At 37.5% G+C, this 18760-nt stretch overlaps 1 long non-coding RNA gene across 1 annotated transcript in view; it reads right to left on the reverse strand.

Moving 5' to 3' along the window:
- Positions 1 to 11373, reverse strand: part of LOC127463449 (uncharacterized) — a 66678-nt gene extending 55305 nt beyond the window's left edge. Inside the window, exon 1 of the long non-coding RNA XR_007900840.1 lies at positions 11276 to 11373. This is a non-coding gene — a long non-coding RNA (uncharacterized LOC127463449). The remainder of the gene's footprint in view (positions 1 to 11275) is intronic.
- Between the last annotated feature and the right edge of the window lie 7387 nt (positions 11374 to 18760).

The following is an 18760-nucleotide window of genomic DNA, read 5'->3' on the forward strand; positions in this document are numbered from 1 at the left end:
TGATATGTGAACTCTGTCACTAGTCCCAATATCATCTGAAAATTAGCAGAAAAAGTCCAATTCAGTCATATCAAGAAGAAACGTTCATATAAATGCCCCATCTCCCACTCTGATCAGCTGAAAACAGTGGCCTTTAGTAAAAGAAATATCTAAAATGTGTCTGGATCATGCAATCAGCCTTCTGTGCCAGACCCTCAGAGAGCAGAAAGCAGTGTAACTTCTGTAGATCTATAATTTTTTATAGGGGTTAAGGATATAGTTTGCTGGTTTTATCCCAAAATAACATATATTTTATATAAATAAACTTACACTATTCAAAACATAGCAGACTGTGATTTTGCTTATTTAATCTGAAGCAATTTAACAAACTGACCCAAAGAAAAGTATTTCAAATACCATGACTTGTAAATGTCAGTTGTTGAGGTTTTTTAAAGAAACAATAAGACAGATGATGTGTTAGATTAACCTGAGCTAGGAAAATAGAGACATAGCCAAAATTACAGACAAAGACTAATATCTGTGCAAGGAAACATGCTGAAAACAAACTGTTTGACCTCTGGTAATGCTAGCAGCTGGGCTATACATGAGTGCAACCTCAGACCTGTTCTTTTTAGATTGTTTTCTAAGGGCTCATTTTGTTGGACTGTTCCCAATAAATTAAGTCTTGGGTGAGTTTGCTACTATTTTCTTTTCTTTCTCTAAGGAAAACCTTCAGACCAATCTACTGAGAAACAAAATGAAAGTTCATCCTGTGGCGTGTTGTTGTATAAATTTTCATGAGAAAGAAACTTATGCTATGGCCAAAATGCTGAAGTAGTGAATTAGCACATTTCCTGAGAATTCCTGTCTTGCAGCAAAATTTTCTCAGCCAACTATTTCAACCTGATTTTTCCTTTCAGTGGTACAATTTTGCATACCTTTTTACTCCACGTTGCAGTTGTTTTTTGATGTTGCAGCCTATACTCAACTGCTGGCTGCCACATGGGGCTGCAGTTTCCTGCTCCTTTTTATGTTATGTTGTGAACTGAAATAGGGAAATACTTCTGTCTATGGTGGTTTGGATTTTTTTTTTATTTTTTTGGCAGGGGGGTCAGTGTTTACTTCAATGTATCAGTGTGAGTGAGGGGTGTGAAAAATCACAACCAGAGATGAGCAGACATGAAAAAAGTCTCTTAAAATGGTCACCTCTACAGAAAAAAATGTATGTGCTATTATACTCTTACAGACCTTGGAGCAACATGGCTATCAGAAGGTCAGTGAGAAATAGTTTTGATAAGATTAATTTAAAAAGAGCATCAGGATTTTATCCAAGAAAGGAGAAGTTTGTGAGGATGGAGCTGCAGTGTTAAGACAGGAGCACTTGGCTGAGCTGTTCTCTCGGATCATGTCTCCCTTCAAAACCCCTATGCAAGACACAGGTACTTGCATGCAAATTGAAAACAATAATTGAAATCTAAATGAGAACTCCCTATCTGTGAATAGTTTGTCTCCAGAGATGAACATAGAACTCACTCAAATCTAATATAATGTACGTCTGTAAAAAATTATTCTTTTAAGAATTATCTCCCTTTTTGTGTGTGTTTACAACAGTACTTGAGTTTTACATAAATTTTAAATTACTATGCAAGAGTTCGTATGAGATGTGGCATTCATGAGCTTTCATACAACTCTCATACCTCACAGTTTTTCTGGAGACTGTGCAGTACTTTTTATTTTGAATTACAACACTTTAAGGACATGGCAACATAACAAATTCACTTATCATGATGCAACACTGACATGCAGTATGAATACCTTATCAAAAAAATACTAGAAATTATTGCTATATGAGTGGGATAAAGAAACATGCTAATCTGTTTCTTTTGGAAAATAATCAAGGCAGCATTCAAGAGAGCTTCCTTATGCATAGAACATGTGTGAGGCAGGAACCTCCATCCTAGAGTATTGCATATGAACTAGAAAAAAGTTATTTTAATTGTATGGTTTAATACTTGTACAGCACCTTTCATCTTCTGCCAGAAGACTTTCACAACTGGTATAAAAAACATGTGAGGTTGGATGCTGTTGGCATGAATATTTAGGACTCCTGGATTATGTTTTCGCAGCAGGACAGCCAGGGACAAATCATTTCTCTGATCAGGGATTTTATGATGCCATTAAAGTTGATTAATAATAACACTCCACTTTGTAAAAAGATAAATATACATTGCCAAAACCTGAAGTCTAATATCTAGGTTATTATTTATTTAATTCGAATTTCTGCCTTCAGGTGCCTTCAAAGCACCCTTTAATTCCTCTAAAGAACTGAGTGGAAAGGAGCTTCAAGGTGTCAGTGGAAGCTTCAAAGAGTCCACAGAGAGGCAAAATATTTTTGTCTTGAGCACGATTTTTTTAATACTGTCTAAATTACATCAGGGAACAAGAATTTAGGTTTAAACCCAAAGATAGAATCTTTAACACTGCAGGTTTCTCAACCCCTGTGGGTTACAGTTTCTTTTTATACTGAAGGATTCTCTCCAGGAAAATAGTTCATTGTCATTACTCAGAGGTAAGATGATTCATGACCGTGTACTCTGCTTTCCAGAGAACTTCTGCCTTCATGCAGTAAATATGTAGTTGTTCACTGTATGGTTTCTAGCCTTGTTGAATACCAGCATTCAAATTTTGATCAAGATGTATTTTGTTAATCAGTCACAGCTGTGTTTTATCAATCTACTTCTTAAAGATTCACTCACAGTCATACATATATTCCATAACACTGACCTATCACAAGGCATTATAGCTAATACTTCTTCATAATATTAAAAAAAAAACAACAAAATGCTTAATGAAAGAAAATGCTAATTTTCATATGTGTGCTGAAGATATGAAGCAAGCAGTCTTGACTCTTATCTGAGATTTATAAGAGTGGTTTGGAGACTACCCCACTTAAGTAATTTACAAGTTACGTGGAACTACGGCATAACAGCCAGAAAGGATCATGAATTATCCAATTTCTCAAACCTTAGATGTGGCAGCACTGAGCCAACACCACGTATTCTGCACTTAGGCAGAGAGCCCAAGGAACTGCTGTGTGTCTTGGTACCTGACCACGCTCCAGGACATATCAGATTGTCATTGTGAACAGGAAAAGTCTGCACTAATTACCATTTTAACAAATTGTGTTTAACCACCTTGTGTCCTCAAAAGGTAGCATGTGGAAGTACTTTCAAACTGTTAACTCCTCTTTCAGTGGGGCGATAAAAGTCCCGGCTTTTAGATTACAGTTATAGAACTCTTATACCCATTATTAAGAGAAAAAAAAAAGAAAAAAAAAGTCTCATTAGCCCAGTTGTAAGACTTAGAAAAAGGTAAGATTTGCATCATCCTGTTCATGCTGAGCAAATGCATTGTTTGCAATCAACAATTTTACAAGCCATTTTAAAAACGGTTCTGTTAAAATGCTTTAAATGTCATTGTGCCTTCTGTCTCTCCTTTATTTTTCAACTTCACCCCTTCAAAAGCATTTATTATCTGATCTTGTGGAATTAATTATTTATCTCACATGTCTGTACAGGTTTTGTGATACAGACTGCTAAATCACCTGTTTCACAGTAATTCTGAACATTTTTTGTATTGTCTGTGGTGGACAGGCTGGATTTTTGTTACATTTCCTTATTCCATATCAGTATCTAAACCCATTATATAGTGTTATAAACAAGTATCTAATCACAGGCTTGGGTACAAAATACAACACTTAATATCCTTCTTATTTTTGCAGGAAATTTTGAGACTGGTCTGAAATATTTTTGACCAATTATGCTCTTGCAGAGGCATGAAAGGTACCTGCTATTTTTTGAATAGCCTCTTCTACAGTCAGAGATTTTTAAAACTTTTTTTCATGTTGACCTTGTACCAGAAAGAAATGAACACATTACAAGGCTTTTAAAATATTGTTAATCTCCTCCTACCTATAGAATCTGAGAAATGAGTCAGATATAATTTAATTTAATAGGAACTATCCCCTAAGCCTCTCATTCCTAGAAACTCCCACTCCATTCCATTTTTCATATTCAAATCACAAAAATATTTTAAATCTCCACTACTTTTTTTTTTTTTCAGTTGTGATCTGTAGGTATTTTATATCTTCCCATTCCAAAAGCGTGTCTTATAAATAATGCTGAGAACCATATTATTTTCATTCTTTTCAGCAGATGCATTGACTCCTCATATCTTATTTGATTAGTTACAGCACAGTATGACAGCATATACACTTCAACAAAATCAGATGTGGCTAGACTTTTAACTCTCCATTTATCCTCTGAGAACCAAATTCAGAAAGCTGATTAATTTCTCAAGATTCTCAAAATCCCTTATTTGATTTAGAGCATGTGTATCTATCTGAATAGATGGAAAATCAGTGACCATAAATATAAACTACTTATCTGATACATTTTTGCCCCTGCTAGGTTTTTTATTTCCTTGTGGCTGTTAATTCAACTCTACTAATTTAATCACTCTGAAGACGGGGATAAACACAGAGCAAGTATTGTGAAAGGTTGTTTCTAGACTTATGCAGGTCAAATGGAACTGAAGCTCATTAGTGACCTGATTCCTGTATAAAAATCATGACAACTTTGTAAAATATACATTTAACTTATGTTATGACATTCATGTCTAGAAAAGGGGATTTGATCAGTTAATATGAAAACTACCAGAGTAGCTCCATTAATCAGATTTTTTCTTCTATAGATATGAATGTAAACAGTTGAGCAAGTGTGAGTTTGTGAAATGTGTTTATTATGTTATCCTTTTAACCTCGTGAACTGTTTAGAATATTTAATGTAGAATTTCATCAATCACTCTTTCTAGACAAGACTCTGTGCAGATACTTTGCATTCCTGAGAAATCACATGAATAAAGTGAGAGGAAATTATCAATAAGTAAAAATAAAAAATTTAGATAAAAGGATTTTTATTAATTTTTATTTTCCCCTGGGTTGGTAAATCACTGCTGTCCTACAGCAGGGCCGGGTAGATTGCCCCGAAACAGTCCCTCACTTTTCCTTTACTGCTTCGAGGGCAAAGGACAGCGTGAAGCATTGCTCCTCAGTTCAGCCTGGCTCAACAGCACTGTGAAATTGGGATGGGGGTTAGAGAGCAACTGCAGCTACAGGCAGGGCAACACTGATCTGGATGGGCCAGTCATGCTGTGGCCCATAGATACCTGACCTAGGCATTGAGGTATAAAGCTCTGTCATGAAGGACAGAAAGACAAGAGGCCTGAAATACCCTGGCAAGTTCCCCATAAAGTTGACCGAGGACAGTAGGTGCCCTTTTAGCAAAGTGTTACCTCTTTTCTGTCAATGCATCTGTCCAGTGGCCCAGCCCTACAGAAAGGAGTAAAGTGTGCAGCTCCCATCATCACAGTCATGAACTTTGCCAAGAGATAGGACACTAAAGTTTTAAACCTCACAACGCTAGAATGAGCTTTAACCACCTCTTCTTCTTCTGGTTATGGTCTTTAACTTGCTAAGTATCCAAATCTTCTGTCAAGCCCAGAAGCACTTACTGCATCAAACTTACCTAAGAAGAGGCTGTAAACTCATCTAAGAAGAAGCAGAGTAGATGACAGGGGTTACTGGATTCTGGGGTTTGACGGAATTTGGCAGCCCAGATCTACCTCTTTCTTCATACATGTTCTTTGAGAAGGGACAGAGCATGAAGTCAGAGGAAGAGGACTGAATAGAGAGCTCTCTCAATATAAGGGAGGTCACATCTGGGTCTTGCTCATCTAATGGAAAGTTCTCACCAATGGCTTTTAAATTAAAAAAAACAATTTTTTTTGTATGTAATCTCAAAGTATTTCCAGATTCTTCTATAGATTACTTAACATTAGGACTTTTTTGAACCTATAATAGGTTGTTGTTTCAGTGTAAACAATTCAACAACAGGCACTGTGTTTATACAATCAAAATTTAGCTGCCTGTAGTTTCCCTAAAAACAAAGACAAGCTGCCAGGTCACTGCTACCATCACTGATCCCCCCAGGGTTAGCTTCCTGCATAACTGGTGGTTCTGTGGAAACTAAAGCAACATGAAGACATTTCTTACTTCCCAGTTGGAGGCCACAAGTGTCATCCCCACAGAACCAGGACAACTACTGAACTCATCATCAATTTTTTGGTGACACAGTACTCTGACAGCTGCTACCTGTTCAGGATTTGGTGGCTTTTTCCAAGTCTGTGGCAAGGCATGACCTGTTGTAATGCTGGTGAGTGACTACACCCTCACTGAAATCACAGGCAACATGGTTGCACTATTATTCCCTCTTCGGTAATTTACTTTTTACTGTTTAAATTAACCTCATTATGTAGGAATGTAATATATTTTAGGATAAACTGAGGTGAAGGGACCCCTCAAAGTCTGTTTCTTTTTAGAGTTAGCATACAATGAACTGCAATGAACCAGCTCAGAGCTTCATCTTTCACCTCCATTCACTTGAGAGATGCCCTACATGGTATGTGAAAAGTGATTCATTAAACTGGCCAGAAAGGGCAAACCTCAGAGTAATTTCACTTACAATCTTCATTCTCTAGTTTATTAGTTGCCAAGTAGCAACATGCAAACTTGTTTTATTTTATCATCTTGCTCATACACCACAGTTTGGCAAATGAGATGCTTATCTCAGTATGGAGAGTACTTTGGTCTGTTTAGTCAAGCTGGAAAGGAGACGGATGAAGATATGAAAACAGGAAAAAGAAATAAAAGTCAAAAGGGGAAGTGTGAAAAGAGGGCAGAATTTTAATGAATGAGTGTATATACAGTGTCATCATGGCTGGGCTTCGTGAACGAAGATTTAGGAAGGCTCTATCCACGTTTGTTACAGGCATGCTGGTGACTTATGAGGCCGATATGAGATAGACATGTCCAATTGCAAAAGGCACAGCAGAAAGACTCCTTAGGTGGTGTATTCAGCAGGATACGATTCTTTCTGTGTTGTCTTTTCTCCTCGAGAGTGATCCTGCATGCGTTCTCAAAGGAAATGGCAGCGTTGAAGATGGTGTGTCTCCAGGCCTCCCTATTGGAGGCCAGAGTAGACCAGTTATGATGATCAATGTGGCCGAGGCTGAGATGTTGTTTCAGGGAGTCCTTGTATCTTTTCTTCGGGGCTCCTCTCTTGCGGTAGCCAGTGGCAAGTTCACCATAAAGCAGGATCTTAGGGAGGCGGTGGTCCTTCATCCTGGAGACGTGCCCTGCCCAGCACAGCTGAATTCTCAGCAACATGGCCTCAATACTTGTGACTGCTGCTTGTTCTAAAACAGATGTATTGGTCACATAATCTGACCAGTGGATGTTTAGGATTGTACGGAGGCAGCGTTGATGGAAGCGTTCCAGGAGACGCAGGTGGTGGCGGTAGATGACCCATGATTCGGAACCATATAAGAGAGTAGACAGCACTATGGTTTTGTAAACACTGATCTTGGTGCTTTTCTTCAAGTGTTTATTACACCATACTCTTTTATGGAGTTTTCCAAATATACCTTGTATAAAGTACATAAAGAATGGGCATATTTGTTACTTTCTGGTAAAGGATTATATGAACTTCATTTAGGAAACCTATTAAATCAGCCAACTTTTAAAAGGTTTCTGAGCCAGATAAGACCATTAGAATTGACAGGCAGGGCTGAAGTGAAGTCCAGATGATCATCAGTTAACTTACCTCTCAGGGGAAAAGAATCATAAAGTGAAACAGAGGATAATTTTTCATAATGAGGACCCTGCCTACTTTCAGCACTGTGGGAAATACTGAGCTAGACAGTACATCCAGGCATGATACACATGCATCATAGGATGGATCTACTTTGGGTGAATTTGTCTGAGCTCGTTTTCAAACTCATATGCACTTGTGGTCAGAATCCTACAGCAATACATCCTACAATTTAATTGTGTGCATCGTAAAAATGTACTTTTAAATATTTTACATTTTGATCCCGAGAAATAATAACTTTTCCCTATAATTACTCCCCAGCACTGATTATGACTTTACAAACCTCTAAAATCTCTACAGTCCACTGTTTTCATAGGTGTTGCATCTAGGGACTCCAATGCTTAAAAAAGTTGTTCAAGGCTTATGTAAATCTCTGCTTTGGAAAATATTTTCATTGAATGAATTTGTACTAACTGAATGCCTGACTCATTGGTGGTTTAATTAAATGGAAACACCTTTCATGGATCCCAGTATTTGTTTGCAGGAGTTAAAAAAATAGTCTGAAATGTGTGGAAAATGTTCCCCGTGGACGTACAACTCCTATTCAGAAAATGGAATATGGTTGTACTAACTTGATTCATACTGACAGTTCTGTAACTAGTATGGGTGGTAAGAAGACATCACACATCAACCCAACCAGATCAATATGTATTTGTTTAACTCTGTCCACAAAAACAGAGGCGATAACTAGAGTATACCCTAAGCACACAGTCCTGTTTTCTGTATTAACAGCTTATGACTTTTATTCATTCAATGCTGAGCTGCTACATTTTACTAGATGCTAAATTAAGCCCCTAAGAACCACTAGATGGCATTTTTTAGCTGTAAATGAATTAAATTCAACTAGCTCTGAAGGAGGACTGAAGGGAAAGGATTTATCTACTAATAGCTGTCATGTGGATGTCTTTAGATGAACAATACTGTGATTTAGCAGGAAAAAAAGTTAGAATTAGGGCTAAAATTAAATCCAGAACATCGGAGACACAAAAGAGAGGAGTCTTGTGGAAGCTAGTCCAAAAGCAAAATTCCTGGCAAGGGAAAGAATACATTTGAGCCTGACTGACAGGCAAGCAAGAAGCTCCCCAGTACTTGTCACAGGCAAGGGTTACTTCACTTTCCTGTCACAGAAATGTGCATTCCTGCACATCCAAAGAGTTCAAAGCTCTGCCCTCCACTCCTGTAGCCCTCCATTTCACCAGAATCCTAAGCCAATCTCTGTGATCTCAGTCCCAGTTCTCCCCACTAGAGTATCTCTGCATCTGCAATCCAGAGCTCCCAGCCCTCATGAGCTCTGTGAACTCCACCAGCCATTGACCAAGGACCTGCAGTGCAGGAAACAGCCCTGTGAACAGTATTCTTGTGTGTGCAGACGTGTGCATGTCAGGGTACACTTGTTTCCAGCTATCTGATCTAAAAGTTCCAATTTCTTGTGCATTTTGTGCATATCCCTGCTTATATTATTGATACCATTTTTTCATGGTTTTGGACAGAAAATACATCAAAGTATTATTGCTCCAGCAATAGGTGACTTTTAATGCATTTGCAGAAAAGCTGTTGATGGTTTTAGCCTTGTGATTGGCCCCAGACTCAGTTATCCTGCATGTGCATTGCAGCCATGTCCATCTCCAGACACTCATCCTGCTCATATGGACCCCAGATCACTGGCCTGTCATCCCAGCTGGGCTTTGCCATGTTCTTTTCTCCACAGTCCTGCCCAGCTCTCCCCGGCTCTGTCTGACACTGGTTCCCCTCACCCCTCACATCTAACCCTGCCCCACATTCAGGATGATATCCCAGCCTGGCTTCTGTCTGTTGTTCTATGCAAGTAGGATGCCATAAAAAATTAGTGGAAAAGGTTACAAAATACATGCTCTTTCTATTAAAAAAACTCTAGAAGAAAACATCCGAAGCTATTCATAACAAATGTCTATTGAAACCTGAAAAGATTGCTTGAAAACATCCCTTTGGGATTTATAAAATTGGGGGATTGCCCCTTTTCCTACTGTTACAACCCTGTGCCTCCCCACCTGAGCAGCTCTGCAGTCCAGACTGTTGGGGTGCACCATGAGATGACTGGGGTGTGGTACGGGGGGCTGGTCAGACTGGGAGGTATGATGTCAGGAACTGGAGGGCACTTCCAAATTTCTCTGGTTTGTTTTGTTTTCAGCCAAAGGCTTTTCAGCTGTCAGGTGTTCCTTCTTTCCAACAAAAATAAAAGATTAAATTGTCAGCAGAAATCAGGCACCTTCCAAAAAAATGTCCTTCTAAAGAAAACTCAATATCCTGTTGGAAAACAGCTTCAGTGGAAAACAACCAACAGGAACCTTGTGTGGTTTTGTCCAAGGGCCAGTTGTTTCCCTTCAAACTTAACCCACTTTTAGAGAGCCAAAAGCTGCTTCAGAGCAAGAGAAGGGAAAAAGTAGAAATTGTATTCCAGTGGTCCCTGAAATGAGAGTGTCAAATGTGAACACCTAATAAAGGATCAAACATCTATCTGATAATTAAGGAGATTAATGCACAGTTGTACAGATCATACAGTTTGCTTGGCTGTTGATCTACTTCGGGCATTTTGTGAAGAATTTTGCAGAACCAAAATAGTATTTGCATATCAATAGCTTATAACATAACAGCAATATATTATTTAAGCTGAAAATAACATCCAAACCCTGTTGCAAAGCATTCCAGAGTCGTAAATTATGTTAACATATGTAAGAGAGGTGATATGTGATTTTTATTGATACAGTTCATTTCCAAGCAGAAGTGGTGAAGAGCAGGTGCTGGATATTTTTGGTGATCAACATGTGGGATACTCCAATATCTGCATTGCAATAGTATTACTGTTAAAGACATAACTGCATATCTGTTACTAAACTGAAAAAGAAACAATAATATAATGACTGAAGTATGCATAACTTTAGAAATGAGATCTTAATTTCAATTACTAATTATTGTGCTGTTATTGCATTTTATTTAGGGTATTTAGAGCTGAAGTGAATAAAAGCTGTAAATTCAAAGTAAATCCTGTTAACATTTCCAAATGGATTTATGTAATTCTTGCTGCAAATGCAAAATAAATTTACCAAACTGAAGTCCATGATGGGTTAAAATTTCCCATAAAGAGTTGAGAATGAAAGATTTGCATAGCAATAACTTCATCACAACTAAGCTTAAATGAGACTTAATCATGAGACTGACTATACATAGAGTTAAGAAAATAAAATAGAAGAAAAAGCTCTTTGCCCCATATTTGCAAATAGCAAAAACATAATGGGGAGAGGAAATTGAATCAAACACTGGGTTAAAATACAAGTAAGTCTTAATGGCTATTTTCACTGCTCAGACTATATTCCTTAGTCAGTTCTTTGCAAGAGTAATAAAGTAGCTCAAGGGTTAAAATAATGCTATTTTGACTGAAGGACACAGATGAGGTCTGTTTCCCCATAATTCGTGTCCAAAGCAGTGGTACTGCTGTTTTTACATCCATGCTTATGAATTTCCAAGTGTCTGAAAATAAATCCTCTAGTTACCTTCTCAGATGGAATGTACAGATTATGCACAAACCGCATCGATTGTGCCCAGAGTCCGGCAGGTTCCTCCTGCAGCTTCTTGAGAAAAAGAGTAAAACAACTAACACTCACCGAATTCATTCCTGGTTCGCTGGTGGCATCTGGTGGCCAAACTGCAAAGCAACGCCGTGTGCCATGTGGATTTGGGTCGCCTGACTAGAGAAAGTGATGGGAGCTCTGTCCTCCTGGGCGGCCTCACCACGGGGCAGAATTCCTTCCCTCCCTGGTTTACAGTTCACTTCTTGTTTTTCCTGTCTCATTTCGCTGTTCCCTCCTATTCTTCATGCCAACCCGTCGAGGGAGGTGATTGTCCCTTTCTATTCCGTGCTGGTGCGCCCTCACCTTGAGTGCTGTGTGCAGGTTTGAGCACCACAATATAAAAAAAGATTTAAAGCTGTTGAGAGTCCGGGGGAGGGACACAAAGATAGTGAAGGACCTAGAGGGAAAGCCATAAGAGGAGTGGTTGCTGTCATTTGGTCTGTTCAGCCTGGAGGAGATTGAAGGGAGACTTCATTGTGGTCTGCAGCTTCTTCAGGAGGGGAAGTGGAGGGGCAGGCACCAATCTCTATTCCCTGGTGACTAGTGACAGGACTCAAGGAATGTCATGAATCTGTGTCACGGGGTGTAGGATAGAGGTTAGGAAAAGGTTCTTCACCCAGAGGGTGTTCAAGCCCTGGAACAGGCTTCCCAGGGAACTGGTCACAAGACCAAGCCTGACAGAGTTAAAGTGAACTTTTCAAGAAGTGTTTGGACGATGATCTCAGGCACGTAGTGTGTTTTTTGGGGCTGTTTTGTGCAGGGCCAGAAAGTGGACTCAATGATCCTGGTCCCTTCCAACTCAGGATGTTTTATTTCTCTATGCTAATTTCCCATCTCTCCCCTTCCCTCTGGTAAAGCCCAGATCACGACTGGAGACTGTAGGGGAAAGCACTGATCCCTGGGGGTAGTTCAGTGAAATCCCTGCACTCCCATTAGTGAAGGAAGACTGCTCTGAGGTACCTGCGTGTGTCCCACGGCTAAGCCACCCTTAGGTTTGCTTCAAACCTGCATCCAAGGCCAATGCGAGAACACAAATCATTGGACTGTGATCGTGAAGAGAGAGCTTGAGATCTGGGCTCTGAAAGAAGCAAGGGAGATTTTAAATGTGGTCTAGATTTAATTTCTGACATCTGCACTATTTATTCTTCTTTCCCATAACTACTCCTACTGCTTGACTACTCTTTGTTGACTCCTGGGAATGAGTAAGTTCAGAGATGAACATGATTAAGATATAACAAGGATGGCTGAAAGCTTGCACATGCCTATGACATCTGCTGTTACTGGAGGAGGTGGAGACACTGAGGGTAAAAGTCAAGTTATTCCTTCACTCCATTCTTGGGAGAGCCAAGAATAAATAATAGTTCATTCTTATTCATGGGAATGCAAAATACAAAGAAAGGTAGAGCAAGCCAGCAGCTAGAGAGGCCAGCTATGCTTGTAAACTATATGTGTGGAACATTTCCATAGAAAAAGATTGCTCCGTGTACTGTTAGCAATGTCCAGTGGTTTACTTAAAGATATGCTTAAAATAAACAGATCATGTCTTGAGTTTCTGAATTTCAGCCACTATCTGAAGAAAGGAAGTAAAAAAGTCAGCTTTGTAAAAAGTTCATGAAATAAGACCTAAAGCATATTCATCATAAATTACTGAGGACTGTAAGAAAAATAAATAGCTGACACTAGATTCCATAACAGCTATTTCTAATTTTGAGGGTTTTTTCCACAAAGAGAAGTAACTCCCATAGTGGGACACTCCCCACTATTTTACCCACACAAATTGCATTTACTGAAAAATAAAGATGCAGGTTTTTATAACCATCTAAGGTTTGTATTCCATCCTTCAGAGAACACCAGTACCATCGATATGTGCCTTTCTCCTTTTCTCAGTAAAATTATTTACTGAAAAGATATGCCCAGTAAGCATCTGGAACATGATTTAACACATTTTGAACATTTATTGTTACAATGCTTCATTAAAAGTGGAGGTATGCAACAGCTTTAACACACATGTTATTATTAGACAAGTCTGTGAAGCCCTAGAAGTTCTGAAACTGGGTTTTATCCCAAACAAGACAAGAAGATGAAACCTTTGGATTTTTCATAAAATTTAACATTTCAAAATATTTCATTTTATAATTAAAATTGAAATAACAAAGTCTAAAGGAATCACTTTAGTGTATTTAGAATACTTGGATAAATCCACAAAGGGATTTCCTATAACAGTTATCAGTTTTACTGGGCTAGCATTTCCAGTGCTGCTTCTCTTTACAGGCTAAAAGATACTAAACTCCTTTGACAAATTTTTAGCAATTGTTACTAGTGAACATCTCTTTTGGACACCCCTAATTCAGTACTAATATGCAATGCTTTTTAAAAAAGTGACCAAAATGCCACTTGCTAATGTAACAATATAATCATAGAATCATGGAATCATCGAATGGTTTGGGCTGGAAGAGAACTTAAAGCTTATATAGTTCCAACCCAACCCTGCCATGGGCAGGGACACTTTCCACTAGATCAGCTTGCTCAATGCCCCATCCAACCTGACTTTGAATATTGCCAGGGATGGGACATCCACGACTTCTCTGTGCTACCTCTTCCTCTGCCTTACCACCCTCTGAGTAAAGAATTTCTTCCTAGCATCCAATCTAAATTTTTCCTCTTTTAATTTAAAGCAATTCCACCTTGCCCTGTATAAATCTACCTGTGTAAAAAGTTGCTCGATGACGGAAATTTGAAACATTTGAAAGCAAATGAAAAGTTGCCTTTGCCTTTGTCTTTCTTTTGCCTTTTCTCTCTGCACCCGCTCATTGCATGATGGTGCATCACTTGCATCAGATGAAAGAGCTTTGTCTAACTCTCTTCAGAGCACCATTCACTGAGCATCTCCTGCAGCCCTTGCAATCACTGCCTGAAGAAGCAAACCTGAATGCATTCAACCTTGCAATACTCCTGCAAAGAAGGCCTGTGTTACTGTTTCTATTTTATAAGCAGTCAAAGGAAGCAGAGATGATCTGACATTCCCAAGTGGGGACTCCACCCAAGTCTGCCAAGCTAACACCCCAACCACTGACGTATAAAGAAACTGGAATAAATAAATCCCCCGCTGGTACTAAAGTGATCCAGGCTGAACTGAGTGATTTTCTGAGGCAAGGGGAATGCTGACACAGATCACGCACATGTGCTGCTGGATGATGTCTGGGGCTAATATGCCCCTGGAGTCTTGGCATCATAATGTGCATATTTAGCAAAAAAAGTTTAATGAAGGAGGACCATGCTGTACACCTGGAATATCAGTGTTGTTTATACTATATGACAGAATCTTTAATTATAAAATTATTTTTACTTCAGGACCCTTTCTCATGCATTTCTAGTTATTCGCTGTCCTTGTGTCATGACTTGAAAAGAAAAAAATTCCAATTTTGCTGGTCTCAGTCATTAATTTTTTCACTCTTTTAAGTACTTGTGCCTTTATTTCTGAACCAGGAAAAGCTGAGATGAAACACATAATTTTCAAAGAACAATGCAAAAAGATATACATGTTCCTATTTCATCAACAACTGGAAAGTATAACCAAGTCCATAATATGCTTATCAGTAGAAGTGTTCATTATCTTAACACTGACAATTTTTAACATGTGAATAGTTTTAATGAAGTCAGGGTACCTATCTGTGGATGCACAGATGAATGAGATTTTTTTTTTTACTCTTCCAGAAGTAGGATCTCAATATTTGCACTTCCTGAGACCTACTTCGTCCTAACTAACCACAAATTGTAAAAACTGAAATACGTTGTAAATAAAAATCAAGCAAAATGTTATTCCAGGGGAAAAAGATGCCAAGACATACAGCTATATCAAAACCAGGACTACTGTTATTTTAATAACGCAAGAAACCAAAGATGAGCAACGCAGTAAAGTGATATTCAAACCAAAGCAGTGTTTTTTACCTGGTAATTTAAAAAAAATATATGGTAACACACAAAAAAATACCAATAGGAGTTTCCATAACTGACACATCAATCATAAAAGTAAAAGAATGTTTGTGTAAGTAGGTTCTAGAAGCAATCACCTCACCTTAGATCAGGCAGCAGTTCTCATTATGTGATCACGAAAAGTCCCTTGACGTTTTTGCAAGACTAGGTTTGTTGAGCCAAGTGTCCTGGACAAATGCCACTACATCTGGGGCTATAATGAGAGCACTTTTTCTTCTGGTGCTCAAGTGATTCCAAGAATGAATTTTCATTTGTTTGTTCATGATCACTGCATGTTCAGTTAATCCAACCATCAAGCAGTAGAGTTTCAGCTCAATTAGAGTCAGCATCTTAGAAATCATCCCGAAGATATAATGACCAAATTTTACTAATTTCTGTTCTAGAACATGCACTCTCCTCCAGTGTTTCAGGACAAAATCTGTACTGCTGAACAGACAGAATGCCAAATGATTTATAGAGATAAACCACTCAGAACAGCAGTGATTGAAAATATTCACTGTAAAATTACTAAATAAGCAAATCACAGTGAAATGAACAAGTACACAGGACATTGAAGCATCTGAGAAGAGGGAAAGAATAAAGCTGGGTGGACTTATTTTTCTTATTAATTTGCACAGCTCGGCTAATGAAAATATTACACCTCCTTAAAATTATGAATTTTATTTGAATTTAATTAGCAATCTTCCACTAATTTTAAATTTTCATGTAGTTTATAGGTTAGCCATTACAGCATTTGGAATTGCACTTACCTGAATATTTCTTATTTTGAAAATAAATGTATTTTTAGTTTAGTGGAAAGCAATTTTTTTAAAGTACCAACCCTATAATTTCAAAGGAAAAGACTGAAATTTCGATTAACAAACTCCAAAGATTTTCATAATCCAGATTGATCTTCAGCCATTTAACTTTTAATAGATTTGTTATTATCATTGCCATATTCAATTCTTCCATGTGAAAGCCACCCACCTGTGCAGTCAAGGTAGGATGCTGATTTCCAATTTTGTTGGTGAGTCATAAGTGCAATGAGCACAGGTATAAAATTCTACTGAAGTATCAGATGAAAGAGAATATCTGTTCATATCTACTTTCCTCATACACCAAAACCAGAAAAAAACTTAAGTACCTATCCTACAGAGAGCACTGCTACTCTTTTTTGTGGTGTTATCTTTGGATTTTGAAAGTATAAAATGTGTAAATTAAAAAGTATAGATTAACAAAAATTATTTTTTTTCCTCTTCCTCACTAGCTGCCCCACTTTGCCAGTTCAAACAGGAAATGAAGAAATACCGAAAGCAGAAATATCACAGATGGCCACATGATTTGGAATATTTCTTTCTTTCTTGTAAGTCTGCACATCTATCTGTCTTTCTAAACTATTAGTTTTCCTTAAGGAGCCTGAACAGTCTAATTTCATCAGACATTTTAGAGTGTGCTAATAGTGTTCCCATAGTAGTTTCAAAAAGAATTTCTTATCCAACTTCACTATGCAGATCTTTAAATACCTCTCCTGTCATTGTATCCCAGGATATATATTCCTACAGTAAATATCCCAAAAAAACAATTCAGTGAACCGTATTTATAAGAGTAAGGAATCTAGAAATGCAATACCATTTACTTACTATGATAAAAATCATAGTTAAAAGGATGGTTAACTTCAGCATCAAAGATCTTTAGCCTTTTATGAATGCTGTTTCAAATTAGTAAAATTAGAGAATTTTCTAAAAAATGTCCTATAATATATTCATTACATAGAATGTGAAATATGGGAAACATCAATACCAGGGCTATACTGGTTCGTGTCTGGTTTTTTTTAATGTAGAGTAGAACTTTTAATTTCAAAGGAAGTATGTTTTAGTTTCAGTTGCAACTATTCCATCGGTTTATTTGATCCAAAAATGTTTTGCTTTTTGGCTTGCTTCACTAAAATCTAGCCCCTCAGCTCCCAGGACTGACCTTCATAAACAGTCTTATCTCTGTAACAGGCCAACCCACAAGCTTGGATACATTTACTGGAAATTTATACAACTTTGAATGTTGTATGTGAACTTTGCTTTCTAGGCTGATGTTAATGAAAATATAAAAAGAGCTAAATTCTGTATTTCAGCTGATGAAATGAGGGTCTTGTACAGTAAAATTGTCTTGATCTCAAAAGATTCCATGCTGTGCAAATAAATTGTAAATGAGGTTTAAAATATCAAGAAGTATAATTCGAAGTGCAGTTTAAAGGAAGGAAAGAAAAAACTCCCTCCTGAAGGAGAGATGTCTTAAACACACAAGCTTAAATCTTAGTATTTTAGGTTTTCCCTGTTCAGAAAAATCTCAAATGGGCTTTATAAAGAACAAGCAATACAGTCTGCAAATGAGGATGACAACAAAAACTGGTTAGATCTTAAATAGTTAAAAACTCTATTTTCATCTCTTTCCAGAAGATGGTAGTGTAGCATACTCTTAAATACTTTAGCAGAACTTAACCAGTTTTCCAGAGTGGCAGTGCTAAAACTAAAAAGAGGGTAATTAGGAAGAAAATAGTTTCAAAAGTTGTATTTACAAAGTTTAAATTGCAGGGAGGGTCATTTTGGTCCAGCGCTTTAATGATTAAATTTGGATCTTGTATTTGCTAACATCAAAATATCATTGAATAATTGGATTACAGAAATATTGCATAAAAGGGAGCAGAATATGTTTTTGATTCTGAAGATTATTTTTCTTGCTTGAGAAAATAAGTGATTTAAATAAATATGTAATACATCGTTGTGCAGAAAGCAAGCACAAGAGGACTACAGGTTTCAGAGCCTACCACAGTCATGCCAAAGCTGTTCTGAAAAGGACTTGTATACCCTAGAGCAAAGGTCAACAACTGCTATTTAAAACAAGTAAACAAACAAATAAGACATAAAATCAATTAAAGTTGCTATGTCAAATGTGCATTGTAAATATAGAAGTACATCTGTTATCAAATACTGTCAGTACCCAAAGCTGTAATATTTCTGAGAAAGAAATATTTGCTTGATTTACTGAATTTAAGTTCTAAAGAATCTTTAGATTTTAAGTTCTAAAGAATCTGTTAGACCATTCCTAGCCCTTATTCACACAGAGACATTCAGACTTGTGAAACCAAATCAAACCAAAAACTAACAAAAGCAAAAAAACACCACCCCAACCACTCTGCCTCTCCCATTCCTCTCCCCCACCCCGAATTGTTTCTGATATTAATTTCAAATAGTACTATTTTGGAATCTGTATGTTTGATTTAATTATCTATTTTCTGAATCAAGGAAGTTTTATTTAATGAAATTATACAAACTAGAAAATCATCTAGTAAGAGAGTATGAGATTTTTTTTTCTTTTTCAGTACTTTTCACCTATGGTTAACCACTATGTTTAGGCTATAAATCAAAATCAAGAAGTTCTGTT

This window comes from Manacus candei, unplaced genomic scaffold (assembly GCF_025592945.1).
Source record: "Manacus candei isolate 608988 ecotype Guabito, Panama unplaced genomic scaffold, ASM2559294v1 h1tg000160l, whole genome shotgun sequence".
NCBI classification, from domain to species: domain Eukaryota; kingdom Metazoa; phylum Chordata; class Aves; order Passeriformes; family Pipridae; genus Manacus; species Manacus candei.